The 19,217-nt window shown below is 47.4% G+C and overlaps 1 pseudogene; it reads left to right on the top strand.

Annotated features, from left to right (window-relative positions):
* Positions 1 to 1,285: 1,285 nt before the first annotated feature.
* On the top strand, positions 1,286 to 1,773 carry LOC144338714 (large ribosomal subunit protein uL23 pseudogene; annotated as a pseudogene).
* The last annotated feature ends 17,444 nt before the right edge of the window (positions 1,774 to 19,217 follow it).

Below are 19,217 nucleotides of genomic sequence, written 5' to 3'. Positions count from 1 at the left end.
AAGTTATTTAAGCAATATCATCAGAAGTCTTTAACCAGAGTACCTGTCATACTCTTTTCTGTGAGTCTCAGAGGGAGTCCTGTATCGGAGATGAACATTCTGACCTGTGGCTGATCGCAGGAGCTTTCAGGAAAGCATTAGGGGGAAATAATATCTAAATGACAAAGAGTATGAAATGGCTGTGATTATACCACAGTTGACAAGGATATTTGATTTTTTCTGTGGCATACAACATTTATTTATTTATTTATTTATTTAGAAACAGAGTCTCGCTCTGTCACCCAGGCTTGAGTACAATGGCGTGATCTCAGCACACTGCAAGCTCCGCCTCCCAGGTTCACGCCATTCTCCTCCCTCAGCCTCCCGAGTAGCTGTGACTACAGGTGTCCGCCACCATGCCCAGCTAATTTTTTGTATTTTTAGTAGAGATGGGGTTTCACCGTGTTAGCCAGGATGGTCTTGATCTCCTGACCTTGTGATCCACCCACCTCGGCCTCCCAAAGTGCTGGGATTACAGACATAAGCCACTGCACCCGGCACAACATTTAAAATTATAATTGGAATTATGACTCATAACTCTATACTGGCACATAGCATGGATAAGGAGGACATTGACAAATTTCCAGGAATTTTATATAATTTCTGAAAACAACATTTTACTGATACAAATATAACACAGGGAAGGTTAGATATCTCTTTTTATTTGTATTTTTTGTAAGGTTTTCCTTATAAAAAATACATCCTACTTTACTTGTGAATCATGCCCTACTTTTCTTGCATGCTTTGCATAGAGTTGTTTCTAGTTATTCTATTGCTTCTAGTAGTTTTATTTTACACATATTGATTATAATTTTAATACTTAGTAATCTTTTATTTTCCAGAGAAAACTAACAAGTAAACAGTTATAAACTGTCATATATTAGCATTCCATAGTAGGTTAGAAAATGTATGAGTATACCATCTCCCAACATCTACATGGATGTGTTTCCTCATCGTAAAATTTCTCATTGTGGTAGACAAAAACATGTTTATTAATGGTCCAAAATATCTTTAGTCTCTCTGTAAAAATAAGAAGTGAAAATTATATAAACTTGAATTATTTATGTTCAGTAATTAATGTTTTAGTATTGTATCTTATTTATAAATGGTCTAGATATTTAATGCAAATCTTTTACTTAGCTTAACTTTAAGGTTAAAAATTACCAAAAGTATTTTGGAAACTACTATTAAGCAGATTTACAGTAAACAAATTATTTTTGAAATAATGTTTTTCGCTTTTCACAAGATGGCACCGAAAGTGAAGAAGGAAGTTCCTGCCCCTCCTAAAGCCAAAGCCAAAGCCAAAGCTTTAAAGGCCAAGAAGGCAGTGTTGAAAGGTGTCCACAGCAACATACAGAAAAGAAGATCCGCATGTCACTCACCTTGAGGTGGCCCAAGACACTGCGACTCCGGAGGCAGCCCAAATATCCTCGGAAGATCACCCCCAGGAGAAACAAGCTCGACCACTATGCTATCATCAAGTTTCCGCTTACCACTGAGTCGGCCATGAAGATAGAAGAAAACAACATACTTGTGTTCATTGTGGATGTTAAAGCCAACAAGCACCAGATTAAACAGGCTGTGAAGAAGCTCTGGGACATGGATGTGGCCACAGTCAACATCCTGATTTGACCTGATAAAGAGAAGAAGGCATATGTTCGACTTGCTCCTGATTATGATGCTTTGGATGTTGCAACAAAATTGGGATCATCTAAACTGAGTCCAACTGACTAACTCTAAATATATGTATATCTTTTCACCATAAAAAAGAAATAATGTTTTTCATAAGAATGACAACTTAATTAGAATCAAATTTAAAAGCTTTAAGATTTTACATTTCTAGTAAGTATAATATTAGCTTATTTGAGTAGAACTCAAGCAGAATAGGAATTTATGTTTGTTTTATATTCGATAGTGGTAACTTTGAAGACATAGTTGTTTTATTACACCAAAAATATTATATTAACCTTATTTAACTAAGTTTTATCCAAATCGTGTTAACTTAAAAAACATTTGATCAGTTCCTATATTTCTAGGAGTTTAGTGAATATTTATTTATAAATGCTTATGTTTTTCCAAGCCAAGTTAGAATAGAACACTTTTAAAGAATTTTATAAATGAATTTTGCAACGCTAACCTGAGTTAAGAAAATATCACATATACATAACACACATTAATAGACATACAAACACAAATAGAGATTTCATAGCTTTCATCCTGAAATTTCAGCCATGAATCAGGCATAAATATTCTGATGGTTAATTTTAGACATCGACTTGATTGGATTAAGAGACACACAGCTGGTAAAACACAATTTCTGGGCATATGTGTGAGGGTATTTCTGGAAGACACTGAGATAACCCTGACCCAATGTAGATGGGCACAGATATGGTTTTGCTGTGTCCCCACTCAGATCTCATCTTGAATTGTAGTTCTTATAATTCCTACATGTCGTGGGAGGGAGCCAGTTGGAGGTGATTGAATCATGGTGGTGGTTACTGCCATGCTGTTCTCATGATAGTGAGTGAGTTCTCATGATCTGATGGTTTTATAAGGAGCTTTTCCCATTTGGCTCAGCACTTCTCCTTGTTGCTGCCATGTGAAGAAGGACGTCTTTGCTTCCCCTTCCACCGTGGTTGTGAGGCCCCTCCAGCCATGTGGAACTGTCAGCCCATTAAACCTCTTTGTTCTTTATAAATTGCTCAGACTCAGGTGTTTCTTCATAGCAGTGTATAAATGGATGAATACAGGCACCATCCAATTGGTTGAGAACCCAGATAGAACAAAAAGGAAGAGGAAAGGGGAATTATCTCCTTCTGAAATGGAAACATCCTTCTTCTCCTGCCCTTGACATCAGAACTTTAGGGTCTCAGGCCTTTGGCCTCAGAATGAGTTACACCATTGGCTTCCCTCATTCTGAGTCCTTTTGACCTGGACTGAGCCATGCTACGCTTTCCTAGTTCTCCAACTTGGCGATAGGCTATCGTGGAACTTCTCAGCCTCCATAATTATGTGAACCAATTCCCCTAATGAGTCTTCTCTCATCTATCTATCTACATATATCACATTGATTCTGCCTTTCTGGAGAACCTTGACTAATGTGATTACAATAATGCAAAATTTACTAGTTTATACAGAAGACTTGGTTTTTGTCTTTGCCCCATTTTTTATTTGTATTATAACTGTGTTTCTGGAAAATGGAACAAGTTTTTACCTTCTTCATATGAGGGCTAAAGCTTTTTTCTCGCTAATAATTTTGGAGATTTGTAAGATTTTCTTTTGTTTTGACATACAAACTTACAGAGGCTGAGAAATAATTTTTTTTCTGTTTTATTTTTCAGCCCCAGGTGTTTGCTTTTGCAGATTCTTGAGCATGTTGAGAGCCTCCAAGGCATGGAGCAGGGTGCCTAAAGTTTCAGTGATTATAGGGAGTTGAGAGACTCAAATGGGAAGGGAAAGATCTAAAAGGAGGCAGTTTGGAAGATAAAAATTTTCTCAAAGGAGCCATTTAAGTTCTAAATAATTCTTATTCTTAGTAAAGTCATGCAAACAGGAAAGGAAGTAGACAGAATTAGGTCCATATTGGTGGAACACATAGTCAGCAGAGGTTTGAGAAGGGAGAATTTAGTCAACTGAGAAGTTCCCATGAAAAGAGCAAGATCAAGATCACAGAGACACCATGAAACAAAAAGCCAGGAATAACTTCCAACCCAAGAGGAGAACACAGAGGCCTCAAAACCAAAGCTAGGATAAGAAACTTGTAACCCAAGAGTTACCTTCCAGACAAAGAAGCCTGAGATTCCAACCCAGCTTCACAGCGTACTCACTCAAAATGTTACTGAAACTGTAGGCTTTTCAATGACTTAGCCATGCATGCAAAAGGCATTCCTTAAGGTGGTACAGAAGATGGAGCCCCCATATCCAAAGATAGCCAAAGAGAAAGAAAGACCCCTGTTGGCAGAGCCAGTGGGCAAAGGCAACAGAAAAGGAGACAAGAATCCTAATGGGATGAGATTCTTTCAGATTTAGGATCATACAAACTCCTGAGAATTGGCAGGTTGACAGCCATAAATGGGCTACCAACTTTTCTACTCATTGGATTACAAGTTCTTCAGCATCCAAAATGATTAACAAAATGACAATTTCATAAATTTGGAAAGGAGACATTTCTTTATTTTTATGGTTTTTTTTTTTTTTTTTTTTTTTTTTTAGATAGAGTTTCACTCTTGTTATCGAGGCTGGAGTGAAATGGTGCGATCTCGGCTCACTGCAACCTCCACCTTCTGGGTTCAAGCGATTCTCCTGCCTCAGCCTCCCAATTAGCTGGGATTACAGATGCCCACCACGAAACCTGACTAATTTTTTGTATTTTTAGTAGAGACAGGGTTTCATCATGTTGGCCAGGCTGGTCTCAAACGCCTGACCTCAGGTGATCCACCTGCCTTGGCCTCCCAAAGTGCTGGGATCACAGGCATGAGCCACCACACCCAATGAGAGATTTATTTCCTATAAAGAGTTGCAGCCTGCAGGATTGTCCTTCTCACAGACTGGGAAGCATAGCTTCCAGCCAGAAGCCAGAAACAGATGCTTCAAGGGAGATGTAAAGGAAATAGTAATTTATGCTGAGTGGAATTGGCAAAAACATATATTTAATAAACTCTAGGAGGAGTCATGAATATTTATGAAAGGAGAAATGCATGCTTGTGCAATTGAGTTTCTTGCTTCTTCATGGGTCCCATGTACAAAAGATGGCAGTGTTAGCACGATCCCAGGGTAGAGTTTTCAGCCCTCTGACATTAAAAGGTGAAGCAGAGGACATGAAAACTCGCTCTGTGCATCCTCTGTACACAGGCCAGAACCTCTCCATCATGGGTGGTTTCTTATTAGGCAAGAAAGGAGAGGTTGATATCAGTGGTGGCACCTTTGAAAGGGCTGGTTTCTGTTTAATCCTTAGGGAAGAAAGCCTCATCATGGTTAGCAAACGAGGGGGAATAACGTGGTGTATCTGACCCCCATCATCCCATCCTGGCCAAGCTGAGAACTCAGTTTTGAAAGTTACTCTGGGGTTCCCTCAGCCAAGAGTTGGTCTGTTCAGTCAGTTGGGAGCTTAGGATTTCATTTTCATTTATCAATGCTAATGGGAAAGAGTACACTGTCTTCATGGCAGCTGAATTTGCAAGAAACTCCTTGGATGGAGTTAATGGCAGCTGTATTTTTCTGGGAGCTCTGCTTTAATTGGATAAAGTAAGTTCTGGTAAGATTTCTTCCTTTATCTTCAGTATCTCAAATGTTTTCGTTTAAATAATCTTTATAAGAACTCTTGCGGCCGGGCGCGGTGGCTCAAGCCTGTAATCCCAGCACTTTGGGAGGCTGAGACGGGTGGATCACGAGGTCAAGAGATCGAGACCATCCTGGATAACACGGTGAAACCCCGTCTCTACTAAGAAATACAAAAAACTAGCCAGGCGAGGTGGCGGGCGCCTGTAGTCCCAGCTACTCGGGAGGCTGAGGCCAGAGAATGGCGTGAACCCGGGAGGCGGAGCTTGCAGTGAGCTGAGATCCGGCCACTGCACTCCAGCCTGGGCTACAGAGCGAGACTCCATCTCAAAAAAAAAAAAAAAAAAAAAAAAAAAAAAGAACTCTTGATGTCTGAGTGGATTCCCACACAGTCATCTACTATAAGACTTTCTGATTCTTTTTTTCCTTTGGTCATTATGAATAGAGCTTCTGTAAATAACTGCATGGTAGCTTTTATTTAGAAATAACATCAAAGTAGTTGTCAAAATACTTAGGAATGTGATTTTTGGATTGTAAGGTGAGAGTTGTTTAGCTTTGGAAAAAACTGCCCAACTTGTAATAGGGGAGGACAAACAATTTTCTGTGTTTTTGGAATTCTTAGATAGGACCCTCTGTAACAAACAACAGATTAAAATGAGAAAAACAGAAAAGTTTAAAAACATGTATACCTTATTGATAAGACTCTTTAGTGATTTAGTTACCCTTCTCTTCTTGGTGCTGAGAGAGAAAGGTAGCTTTTAAATGGGGATTTCCTTTATAGATGTAAATTTTCCTTACACAAGGGTAACTTCTACTCTGTTTTCAGAACTTCCTTTGTTGGCTTTTTTTTTTCAAAATAATCAGCTTGGAATAATTCTTAAGCCAAAGGGACATATTTTTGGGTGGCATATTCTGGTTTCCTGCCATTATATTTTAGGGTGGCATATTTTGGTCTTATACACAGTGTCCCACCAGCAATGAAAAGAGTTCTTGTTTTTCCTCCAGCAATTTGTCATTTTTTAAAGAGTTTAACAGTTGTAAGAGGTATAGACCAGCTGTGCTATCTCATTGTGGTTTTCAGTCATGTACTATGTTGAGCATCTTTTGGTATGTTTACTTGCCTTCTGTAGATCATCTTTGGTGAAGTGTTCGTTCAGATCTGTGTGCATTTTTAATTGGGCTGTTTAACTTATTGTTCAGTTTTAAGAATTTTGTATGTATTTTGAATACAAAGTCTTTCTCAGATCTGTATTTTGCAAATATTTTCTTTCAATATGTGACATGTCTTTTTGTTCCCTTCACAAGGTATTTTCCAGAGTATAAACTTTAAATATTTATAAATATTAAGAAATTCACATTGTCATTTCTTCTGGGTATATCAACCTTTTTTGCCATTTGTTAAAATTCATTACCAAACCCAAAGGCACATAGCTTTTCTTCTATAGTTTCTTCTAGAAATTGTATAGTCTTGCATTTTTAGTGTAAGGATGATTTTGAGTGATTATTTGTGTAAGTTGTAAAGTTTTCATCTACATGTATATCATTTGCTATGGTTTCCAATTCATTGTTCCCTCACTATTTTTGGGAAAGACACAGGATAGTGGGCTCTGTTAGAGTAGATAGACAGCTAGACATGAACAGGAGGTTGAGCTCCTGGAAAAGGGAAAGTCTGGGAAGGCTCACCTGGAGGGACCACCAAAAATTCACATATTAGTAGCATCTCTAATGCTGGAGTGGATGGGCACTTGTCAATTGCGGGTAGGAGGGAGAAGAGGTACCTATGCAGAAAGAAACACCCTACAACTCCTCTTAAGATGCCCCAGTCATCATTCACTCTGCAGTAAAAATGTCACAATATTGCTAGCTACATGCTGATAAGGACAAAGGGGACATTCACCCCCAGCGATGGGGCTCCCAGAAGCCAGGGGTGCGGGCCGGGGGTGGCGGCTGGGAGCCCGATCGTGGGGGGTGCCTGCACCCCCAGCGACGGGGCTCCCAGAAGCCGGGGGGGCGGGCCAGGGGTGGCGGCTGGGAGCCCGATCGTGGGGGGTGCCTGCACCCCCGGCAATGGGGCTTCCAGAAGCCGGGGGGGCGGGCCGGTGGTGGCGGCTGGGAGCCCGATCGGGGGGCATGCCTGCACCCCCAGCGACGGGGCTCCCAGAAGCCGGGGGGGCGGGCTGGGGGTGGCGGCTGGGAGCCCGATAGGGGGTCGTGCCTGCACCCCCAGTGACGGGGCTCCCAGAAGCCAGGGGGGCCTACTGGGGGTGGCTGCTGGGAACCTGATCTGGATATTTGGAAGAGTATCACAAGGGGTTGTACAGTGTCTGTGATACTGAGATTAATATCAGTCTCTCGGCCTTGGAATATTGAGAAGAATGAAACAGGGTGAATGTCCACCCTGTGCCACATTGCGAGTAATATCAGCCTGTCCCCTCCATGGATATTAGGAACAATATCCCAGACTGGGTGTACACCTCCTGCTGTACAGAGTGCAATATCATCCTCTCCCTCCCAGGATAGTAATTACAATATCACTGGGCGGGAGCACACAGCCTGCGAATTATTATCATCCTCTCCCCCTCCGCATACTAGGAATAGTATCTCAGAAGAGCTGTCCCCTCAGTGCCATATTCAGACTAATAGCATAGGCTTCTTCCGGGAATATTAGGAGCAATATTACCGGGTAGCTATCCATTCATTGCTATGTTTGGAGTCATGTGATACTCTACCCCGCTTTATATTAGGATCAGCATCACGTGGTGAGCGTACACCTACTGTGATATTAAAACTAAAATCCGGCCGGGCACGGTGGCTCAAGCCTGTAATCCCAGCACTTTGGGAGGCCGAGACGGGCAGATCACGAGGTCAGGAGATCGAGACCATCCTGGCTAATATGGGGAAACCCCGTCTCTACTAAAAAATACAAAAAACTAGCCAGGCGAGGTGGCGGGCGCCTGTAGTCCCAGCTACTCGGGAGGCTGCTGAGGCAGGAGAATGGCGTGAACCCGGGAGGTGGAGCTTGCAGTGAGCTGAGATCCGGCCACTGCACTCCAGCCTGGCCGACAGAGCGAGACTCCATCTCAAAAAAAAAAAACAACAACAACAACAACAAAAAAAACAAGAAACAAAAAAAAAACTAAAATCCTGCTTTCCGTCCCTGGATATTAAGAACAGCATCACAAGTAGGTTTACACTTCCTGTGGAATTAGGAACAATAATATGATTATTAATCATCAATGATCGATTTTAATAATTATGAATGATACTAAAAATTTATAGGATACCATTATTAATTACGGATAATGATTTTAAATACATGATTATGCATGCTTTCAATTAATTATTAATATTAATGTCATCAAATAATATTATTAGTTCCTAATACTAATTATTATTTGATTGCCAGCATCACTGGGTATTGATTTAAGTCACATTAATTGCTAATATAATATTCTCATTAATAGTGATATTACTAATAATTATTGTTACAAATCATTAACATTTTAAACCAGTATTAATTTTTACTCTCTTTATTGTGATCATTAATATCAATAATTATTATTAATATTAATATAATTACTAATATTAATGATTAATAGACTTGTTCCTGATATCCACCGGGGAGAGGACGATGTTAATTTCTATATCACAGACGGTGTACACCCCACATAATAGGGTTTTGAACTTCTGCTTGGGAGAGGAGGATATGACAATCAGTACCACTGGAAGTAGAAACAACCCTGGGATACTGTTCTGAATATTCAGGGAGGAAGAGGCTGATATGACTCCTAATGCAGAGGGCGTTACTCCCTCTGAGGATGTGCACACTGGGGGTGTACAATCGTCTGAGGAGATGAAAATTTTCAGATGGGGAGATGATATTACTCACAATATCAGAAAGAGGCTGTGAGTCCACAAGGCTCCCAGAAGCCAGGGGGGGCGGGCCGGGGGTGGCAGCTGGGAGCCCGATCACGGGGGGTGCCTGCACCCCCGGCGATGGGGCTCCCAGAAGCCAGGGGGGTGGGCCGGGGGTGGCGGCTGGGAGCCCGATCGCGGGGGGATGCCTGCACCCCCGAGGATGGGGCTCCCAGAAGCCAGGGGGGCTGGCCGGTGGTGGCGGCTGGGAGCCCGATCGCGGGGGGTGCCTGACCCCCCGGCTATGGGGCTCCCAGAAGCCAGGGGGGCGGGCAGGTGGTGGCGGCTGGATCGAACCAGTTTTGACCAGATCAAACCAGATCAGACCGGATGGAACCGATTTTGACCGGATCAAACCGATTTTGACCGGATCAGACTGGATCAAACCGGATCGAACTGGATCAGACCGGTTCAAGCCGGTTGTGACCAGATCAGACCGTATCAAACCAGATAAGACCGGCTCAAACCGGATCAAACCGGATGAGACCGGATCAAACCGGATCAGATCGGATGGAACCGCTTTTGACCGGATCAGACAGGATCAAATCGGATCATACCGGATAAAAGCTGATCATACCGGAGCAGACCGGTTCAGACCGGATCAGACTGGATCAGACCGGGTCAGACCGGATCAGACCGGATCAGACTGGATCAGACCGGGCCAGACAGGATCAGAATGGATCAAACTGGATCAGACCGGATCAAACCGCATCAGACCGAATCACACGGGTTCAAACCGGTTTTGACCGGATCGGACCGAATCAAACCGGATCGAACCGGTTCAGACCAGATCAAACCGGATCTGACCGGATGAAACAGGTTTTGAGCGGATCAGACTGCATCACACCGGATACAAGCGGATCAAACCGGATCAGACCGGTTCAGACCGGATCAGAATGGATCAGACCGGGTGAGACCGGTTCGAAACGGATCAAACCGGATCAGACCGGTACAAACCGGATCAGACCGGATCAAACCGGATCAGACCAGTTCAAACCGGTTTTGACCAGATCAAAACGGATCAGACCGGTTCAAGCCGGAGCGAACCGGATCAGACCGGATCAAACTGGATCAGACCAGTTAAAACCGGTTTTGACCGGCTCAGACCGGATCAGACCGGATCAATCCGCATCAAACCGGTTTTCACTGGCTCAGACCGGATCAAACCGCATCAGACCGGTTCAAGCCGGTTGTGACTGCCTCAGACCGCATCAAACCGGATCAGACCGTTTCAAACCGGATCGAACCAGATCAGACCGGATCAAACCGCATCAGACTGCGTCAAGCGGTTTTGACCGGCTCAGACAGGATCAAAGCGAATCAGACCGGTTCTATCCGGATCGAACCTGATCAGACCGGATCAGACCAGTTCAAACCGGTTTTGACCGGCTCAGACCGGATCAAACCGGATCAGATCGGTTCAATCCGGATTGAACCGGATCAGACCGGATCAAACTGGATCAGACCAGTTCAAACCGGTTTTGACCGGATCAAACCGAATCAGAACGGTTTAAATCGGATGGAGCCGGATCAGACCGGATCAGACCAGTTCAAACCGGTTTTGACCGGATCAGACCGGATCCAACCGGATCAGACCGGTTCAAACCGGAACGAACCGGATCAGACCGGATCAAACCGGATCAGATGGGTTCGAACCGGATCGGAGCGGATGAAACCGGATCAGACCAGTTCAAACCGGTTTTGACCGGCTGAGACCGGATCAGACCGGATCAAACCGTATCAAACCGGTTTTGACCGGATCAAACCGGATCAGACCGGTTCAAACCAGATCGAAACGGATCAGACTGGATCAAACCGCATCAGACCAGTTCAAACCGGTTTTGACCGGCTCAGAACGGATCAGACCGGTTCGAAACGGATCAAACCGGATCAGACCGGTAAAAACCGGATCAGACCGGATCAAACCGGATCAGACCGGATCAAACCGGATGGAACCGGATCAAACCGGCTCAAACGGGTTCAAACCGGTTCAAACCGGCTCAGACCGGATCAAACCGGATGGAACCGGATCAAACCAACTGAAACCGGCTCAAACCGGCTCAAACCGGCTCAAACCGGATCAGACCCGATGAAACCGGTTCAGACCGGATCAAACCAAATGGAACCGGATCAAACCGGTTCAGACCGGATCAAACCAGCTCAAACGGGTTCAAACCGGATCAAACCGGCTCAGACCGGCAGAAACCGGTTCAAACCGGATCAAACCGGTTCAAATCGGATGAAACCGGCTCTAACTGGTTAAAACCGGATTAAACCGGTTCAGACCGGATCAAACCGGATGGAACCGGATCAAACCAGCTGAAACCGGCTCAAACCGGCTCAAACCGGTTCAGTCCGGATCAAACCGGCTCAAACCGGTTCAAACCGGATCAGACCCGAGGAAACCGGTTCAGACCGGATCAATCCGGATGGAACCGGATCAAACCGGCTCAAACTGGTTCAAAGCGGATCAAACCGGCTCAGACCGGATCAAACCGGATGCAACCGGATCCAACCAGCTGAAACCGGTTCAAACCGGATCAAACCGGCTCTAACTGGTTCAAACCGGATCAAACCGGACCAGACCGGATCAAACCGGATGGAACCGGATCAAACCAGCCTAAACCGGCTCAAACCGGCTCAAACCGGTCCAAACCGGATCAGACCCGATGACACCGGTTCAGACCGGATGGAACCGGATCAAACCGGTTCAGACCGGATCAAACGGGATGGAACCGGATCAAACCGGCTCAAACGGGTTCAAACCGGTTCAAACCGGCTCAGACCGGATCAAACCGGATGGAACCGGATCAAACCAACTGAAACCGGCTCAAACCGGCTCAAACTGGCTCAAACCGGATCAGACCCGATGAAACCGGTTCAGACCGGATCAAACCAAATGGAACCGGATCAAACCGGTTCAGACCGGATCAAACCAGCTCAAACGGGTTCAAACCGGATCAAACCGGCTCAGACCGGCAGAAACCGGTTCAAACCGGATCAAACCGGTTCAAATCGGATGAAACCGGCTCTAACTGGTTAAAACCGGATTAAACCGGTTCAGACCGGATCAAACCGGATGGAACCGGATCAAACCAGCTGAAACCGGCTCAAACCGGCTCAAACCGGTTCAGTCCGGATCAAACCGGCTCAAACCGGTTCAAACCGGATCAGACCCGAGGAAACCGGTTCAGACCGGATCAAACCGGATGGAACCGGATCAAACCGGCTCAAACTGGTTCAAAGCGGATCAAACCGGCTCAGACCGGATCAAACCGGATGCAACCGGATCAAACCAGCTGAAACCGGTTCAAACCGGATCAAACCGGTTCAAACCGGATCAAACCGGCTCTAACTGGTTCAAACCGGATCAAACCGGACCAGACCGGATCAAACCGGATGGAACCGGATCAAACCAGCCTAAACCGGCTCAAACCGGCTCAAACCGGTTCAAACCGGATCAGACCCGATGACACCGGTTCAGACCGGATGGAACCGGATCAAACCGGATGGAACCGGATCAAACCAGCTGAAACCGGCTCAAACCGGCTCAAACCGGCTCAAACCGGATCAGACCCGATGAAACCGGTTCAGACCGGATCAAACCAAATGGAACCGGATCAAACCGGTTCAGACCGGATCAAACCAGCTCAAACGGGTTCAAACCGGATCAAACCGTCTCAGACCGGATCAAACCGGATGGAACCGGATCAAACCAGCTGAAACCGGTACAAACCGGATCAAACCGGCTCTAACCGGTTCAAACCGGATTAAACCGGTTCAGACCGGATCAAACCGGATGGAACCGGATCAAACCAGCTGAAACCGGCTCAAACCGGTTCAAACCGGATCAAACCGGCTCTAACTGGTTCAAACCGGATTAAACCGGTTCAGACTGGATGAAACCGGATGGAACCGGATCAAACCAGCTGAAACCGGCTCAAACCGGCTCAAACCGGCTCAAACCGGATCAGACCCGATGAAACCGGTTCAGACCGGATCAAACCAAATGGAACCGGATCAAACCGGTTCAGACAGGATCAAACCAGCTCAAACGGGTTCAAACCGGATCAAACCGGCTCAGACCGGCAGAAACCGGTTCAAACCGGATCAAACCGGTTCAAATCGGATGAAACCGGCTCTAACTGGTTAAAACCGGATTAAACCGGTTCAGACCGGATCAAACCGGCTCAAACCGGTTCAAACCGGATCAGACCCGAGGAAACCGGTTCAGACCGGATCAAACCGGATAGAACCGGATCAAATCGGCTCAAACGGGTTCAAACCAGATCAAACCGGTTCAGACCGGATCAAACGGGATGGAACCGGATCAAACCGGCTCAAACGGGTTCAAACCGGTTCAAACCGGCTCAGACCGGATCAAACCGGATGGAACCGGATCAAACCAACTGAAACCGGCTCAAACCGGCTCAAACCGGCTCAAACCGGATCAGACCCGATGAAACCGGTTCAGACCGGATCAAACCAAATGGAACCGGATCAAACCGGTTCAGACCGGATCAAACCAGCTCAAACGGGTTCAAACCGGATCAAACCGGCTCAGACCGGCAGAAACCGGTTCAAACCGGATCAAACCGGTTCAAATCGGATCAAACCGGCTCTAACTGGTTAAAACCGGATTAAACCGGTTCAGACCGGATCAAACCGGATGGAACCGGATCAAACCAGCTGAAACCGGCTCAAACCGGCTCAAACCGGTTCAGTCCGGATCAAACCGGCTCAAACCGGTTCAAACCGGATCAGACCCGAGGAAACCGGTTCAGACCGGATCAAACCGGATGGAACCGGATCAAACCGGCTCAAACTGGTTCAAAGCGGATCAAACCGGCTCAGACCGGATCAAACCGGATGCAACCGGATCAAACCAGCTGAAACCGGTTCAAACCGGATCAAACCGGTTCAAACCGGATCAAACCGGCTCTCACTGGTTCAAACCGGATCAAACCGGACCAGACCGGATCAAACCGGATGGAACCGGATCAAACCAGCCTAAACCGGCTCAAACCGGCTCAAACCGGTTCAAACCGGATCAGACCCGATGACACCGGTTCAGACCGGATGGAACCGGATCAAACCGGTTCAGACCGGATCAAACGGGATGGAACCGGATCAAACCGGCTCAAACGGGTTCAAACCGGTTCAAACCGGCTCAGACCGGATCAAATCGGATGGAACCGGATCAAACCAGCTGAAACCGGCTCAAACCGGCTCAAACCGGATCAGACCCGATGAAACCGGTTCAGACCGGATCAAACCAAATGGAACCGGATCAAACCGGTTCAGACCGGATCAAACCAGCTCAAACGGGTTCAAACCGGATCAAACCGTCTCAGACCGGCAGAAACGGGTTCAAACAGGATCAAACCGGCTCAGACCGGATCAAACCGGATGGAACCGGATCAAACCAGCTGAAACCGGTTCAAACCGGATCAAACCGGCTCTAATTGGTTCAAACCGGATTAAACCGGTTCAGACCGGATCAAACCGGATGGAACCGGATCAAACCAGCTGAAACCGGCTCAAACCGGTTCAAACCGGATCAAACCGGCTCTAACTGGTTCAAACCGGATTAAACCGGTTCAGACCGGATCAAACCGGATAGAACCGGATCAAACCGGCTCAAACGGGTTCACACCAGATCAAACCGGCTCAGGCCGGATCAAACCGGATGGAACCGGATCAAACCGGATCAAACCGGATCAGACCCGATGAAACCGGTTCAGACCGGATCAAACCGGTTCAAACCGTATCAAACCGGTTCAGACCCGATGAAACCGGTTCAGACCGGATCAAACCGGTTCAAACCGTATCAAACCGGTTCAGACCGGATCAAACCGGCTCAAACGCGTTCAAACCGGAACAAACCGGCTCAGACCGGCTCAAACGGGTTCAAACCGGATCAAACCGGCTCAGACCGGATCAAACCGGATGGAACCGGATCAAACCAGCTGAAACCGGTTCAAACCGGCTCAAACCGGTTCAAATCGGATGAAACCGGCTCTAACTGGTGAAAACCGGTTTAAACCGGTTCAGACCGGATCAAACCGGATGGAACCGGATCAAACCAGCTGAAACCGGCTCAAACCGGCTCAAACCGGTTCAAACCGGATCAGACTGGATGAAAAAGGTTCAGACCGGATTAAACCGATGGAACCGGATGAAACTAGTTGAAAGCGGTTCAAACCGGCCCAAACCGGTTCAGTCCAGATCAAACCGGCTCAAACCCGATGAAACCGGTTCAGACCGGATCAAACCGGATAGAACCGGATCAAATCGGCTCAAACGGGTTCAAACCAGATCAAACCGGTTCAGACCGTATCAAACCGGATGGAACCGGATCAAACCGGCTCAAACGGGTTCAAACCGGATCAAACCGGCTCAGACCGGATCAAACCGGATGGAACCGGATCAAACCAGCTGAAACCGGTTCAAATCGGCTCAAACCGGTTCAAACGGGATCAAACCGGCTCTAACCGGCTCAGACCGGATCAAACCGGATGGAACCGGATCAAACCGGATGAACCGGATCAAACCGGCTCAAACTGGTTCATACCGGATCAAACCGGTTCAGACCCGATGAAACCGGTTCAGACCGGATCAAACCAGATGGAACCGGATCAAACCGGCTCAAACGGGTTCAAACCGGATCAAACCGGCTCAGACCGGATCAAGCCGGATGGAACCGGATCAAACCAGCTGAAACCGGTTCAAGCCTGCTCAAACCGGTTCAAACCGGATCAGACCCGATGAAACCAGTTCAGACCGGATCAAACCGGATGGAACCGGATCAAACCGGCTCAAACGGGTTCAAACCGGATCAAACCGGCTCAGACCGGTTCATACCGGATCAAACCGGTTCAGACCCGATGAATCCGGTTCAGACCGGATCAAACCAGATGGAACCGAATCAAACCGCCTCTAACTGGTTCAAACCGGATCAATCCGGTTCAGACCGGATCAAACCGGATGGAACCGGATCAAACCAACTGAAACCGGCTCAAACCTGCTCAAACCGGTTCAAACCGGATCAGACCCGATGAAACCAGTTCAGACCGGATCAAACCGGATGGAACCGGATCAAACCGGCTCAAACGGGTTCAAACCGGATCAAACCGGCTCAGACCGGATCAAACCGGATGGAACCGGATCAGACTGGAAGAAAATGGTTCAGACCGGATTAAACCGGATGGAACCGGATCAGACTGCATGAAAACGGTTCAGACCGGATTCAACCGGATGGAACCGGATTAAACCGGCTCAAACTGCTTCAAACCGGATAAATCCGGTTCAGACCAGATGAAACCGGATGGAACCGGATCAAACCAGCTGAAAACGGTTCAAACTGGTTCAAACCGGATCAGACCGGATGAAACCGGTTCATACCGGATCAAACCGGTTCAGACCGGGTGAAACCGGCTCAGACCGGATGAAACCGGATGGAACCGGATCAAACCAGCTGAAACCGGCTCAAACCGGCTCAAACCGGTTCAAACCGGATCAGACTGGATGAAAACGGTTCAGACCGGATTAAACCGGATGGAACTGGATCAATCCGGCTAGAACTGGTTCAAACCGGATAAATCCGGTTCAGACCAGATGAAACCGGATGGAACCGGATCAAACCAGCTGAAACCGGTTCAAACTGGCTCAAACCGGTTCAGTCCGGATCAAACCGGATCAGACCGGTTCAGACCGTATCAAACCGGTTCAGACCGGATCAAACCGGATGGAACCGATCAAGCCGGCTCAAACCGGTTCAAACCGGATCAAACCGGCTCTAACTGGTTCAAACCGGATCAAAGCAGTTCAGACCGGATCAAATCGGATGGAACCGGATCAAACCGGCTGAAACTGGTTCATACCGGATCAAACCGGTTCAGACCGAATGAAACCGATTCAGACCGGATCAAACTGGATGGAACCGGATCAAACCAGCTGAAACCGGCTCAAACCGGCTCAAACCGGTTCAAACCGGATCAGACTGGATGAAAAAGGTTCAGACCGGATTAAACCGAATGGAACCGGATCAAACCGGCTCAAACTGGTTCAAACCGGATAAATCCGGTTCAGACCAGATGAAACCAGATGGAACCGGATCAAACCAGCTGAAACCGGTTCAAACCGGCTCAAACCGTATCAAACCGGCTCTAACTGGTTCATACCGGATCAAACCGGTTCAGACCGGATGAAACCGGTTCAGACCGGATCAAACCAAATGGAACCGGATCAAACCGGCTCAAACGGGTTCAAACCGGATCAAACCGGCTCGACCGGATCAGACTGGATGAAAACGGTTCAGACCGGATTAAACCGGATGGAACCGGATCTAACCGGCTCAAACTGGTTCAAACCGGATAAATCCGGTTCAGACCAGATGAATCCGGATGGAACCGGATCAAATCAGCTGAAACCGGTTCAAACAGGCTCAAACCGGTTGAAACCGGATCAAACCGGCTCTAACTGGTTCAAACCGGATCAAACCGGTTCAGACCGGATCAAACCGGATGGAACCGGATCAAACCGGCTCAAACCGGTTCAGTCCGGATCAAACCGGCTCAATCCGGTTGAAACCGGATCAGACCGGTTCAGACCGGATGAAACCGGCTCAGACCGGATCAAACCGGATGGAACCGGATCAAACCAGCTGAAACCTGTTCAAACCGGCTCAAACCGGTTCAAACCGGATGAAACCGGATCAGATCGGATGTAACCGGTTCAGATCGGATCAAACCGGATGGAACCTGATCAAACCAGCTGAAACCGGGTCAAACCGGCTCAACCCGGTTCACACCAGATCAAACCGGCTCAAACCGGTTCAAACCGGTCAGACCAGATGAAACCGGTTCAGACCAGATGAAACCGGATGGAACCGGATCAAACCGGCTCAAACTGGTTCAAACCGGATCAATCCGGTTCAGACCAGATGAAATCGGTTAGGCCAGATGAAACCGGATGGAACCTGATCAAACCAGCTGAAACCGGTTCAAACCGGCTCAAACCGGTTCAAACCGGATCAGACTGGATGAAAACGGTTCAGACCAGATGAAACCGGATGGAACCGGATCAAACCAGCTGAAACCGGTTCAAACCGGCTCAAACCGGTTCAGCCCGGATCAAACCGGCTGAAACCGGTTCAAACCGGATCAGACCCGATGAAACCGGTTCAGACGAGATCAAACCGGGTGGAACCGGATCAAACCGGCTCAAACTGTTTCAAACCGGATCAAACCGGTTCAGACCGGATCAAACCGGATGGAACCGGATCAAACCGGCTCAAACGGGTTCAAACCGCATCAAACCGGCTCAGACCGTATCAAACCGGATGGAACCGGATCAAACCAGCTAAAACCGGCTCAAACCGGATCAAACCGGTTCAAACCGGATCAAGCCGGATGGACTCGGATCAAACCAGCTCAAAGTGGTTCATACCAGATCAAACCGGTTCAGACCAGATAAAACCGGATGGAGCCGGATCAAACCAGCTGAAATCGGTTCAAACCGGCTCAAACCGGTTCAAACCGGATCAAATCGGCTCAAACCGGTTCCAACCGGATCAGACCGGAAGAAACCGGTTCAGACCGGATAAAACCGGATGGAACTGTATCAAACCGGCTCAAACCGTAGGTTAGGGTTAGGGTTAGGGTTAGGGTTTAGGGTTTAGGGTTCAGGGTTAGGGTTTAGGGTTTAGGGTTCGGGTTCGGGTCCAGGATAGGGTCAGGGTCAGGGTCAGGGTCAGGGTCAGGGTTACGGTGAGGGTCAGGGTCAGGGTTACGGTGAGGGTCAGGGTCAGGGTTACGGTGAGGGTCAGGGTCAGGGTCAGGGCCACGGTCAGGGTCAGGGTCAGGGTCAGGGCTAGGGTTTAGGGTTTAGGGTTCAGGGTTAGGGTTTAGGGTTTAGGGTTCGGGTTCGGGTCCAGGATAGGGTCAGGGTCAGGGTCAGGGTCAGGGTCAGGGTTACGGTGAGGG

The sequence above is a fragment of the Macaca mulatta genome, chromosome 1, assembly GCF_049350105.2.
Source record: "Macaca mulatta isolate MMU2019108-1 chromosome 1, T2T-MMU8v2.0, whole genome shotgun sequence".
Taxonomy (NCBI): Eukaryota; Metazoa; Chordata; class Mammalia; order Primates; family Cercopithecidae; genus Macaca; species Macaca mulatta.
Note: the sequence above shows the minus strand (reverse complement) of the source record. Positions and strands in the feature narration are given on the sequence as shown.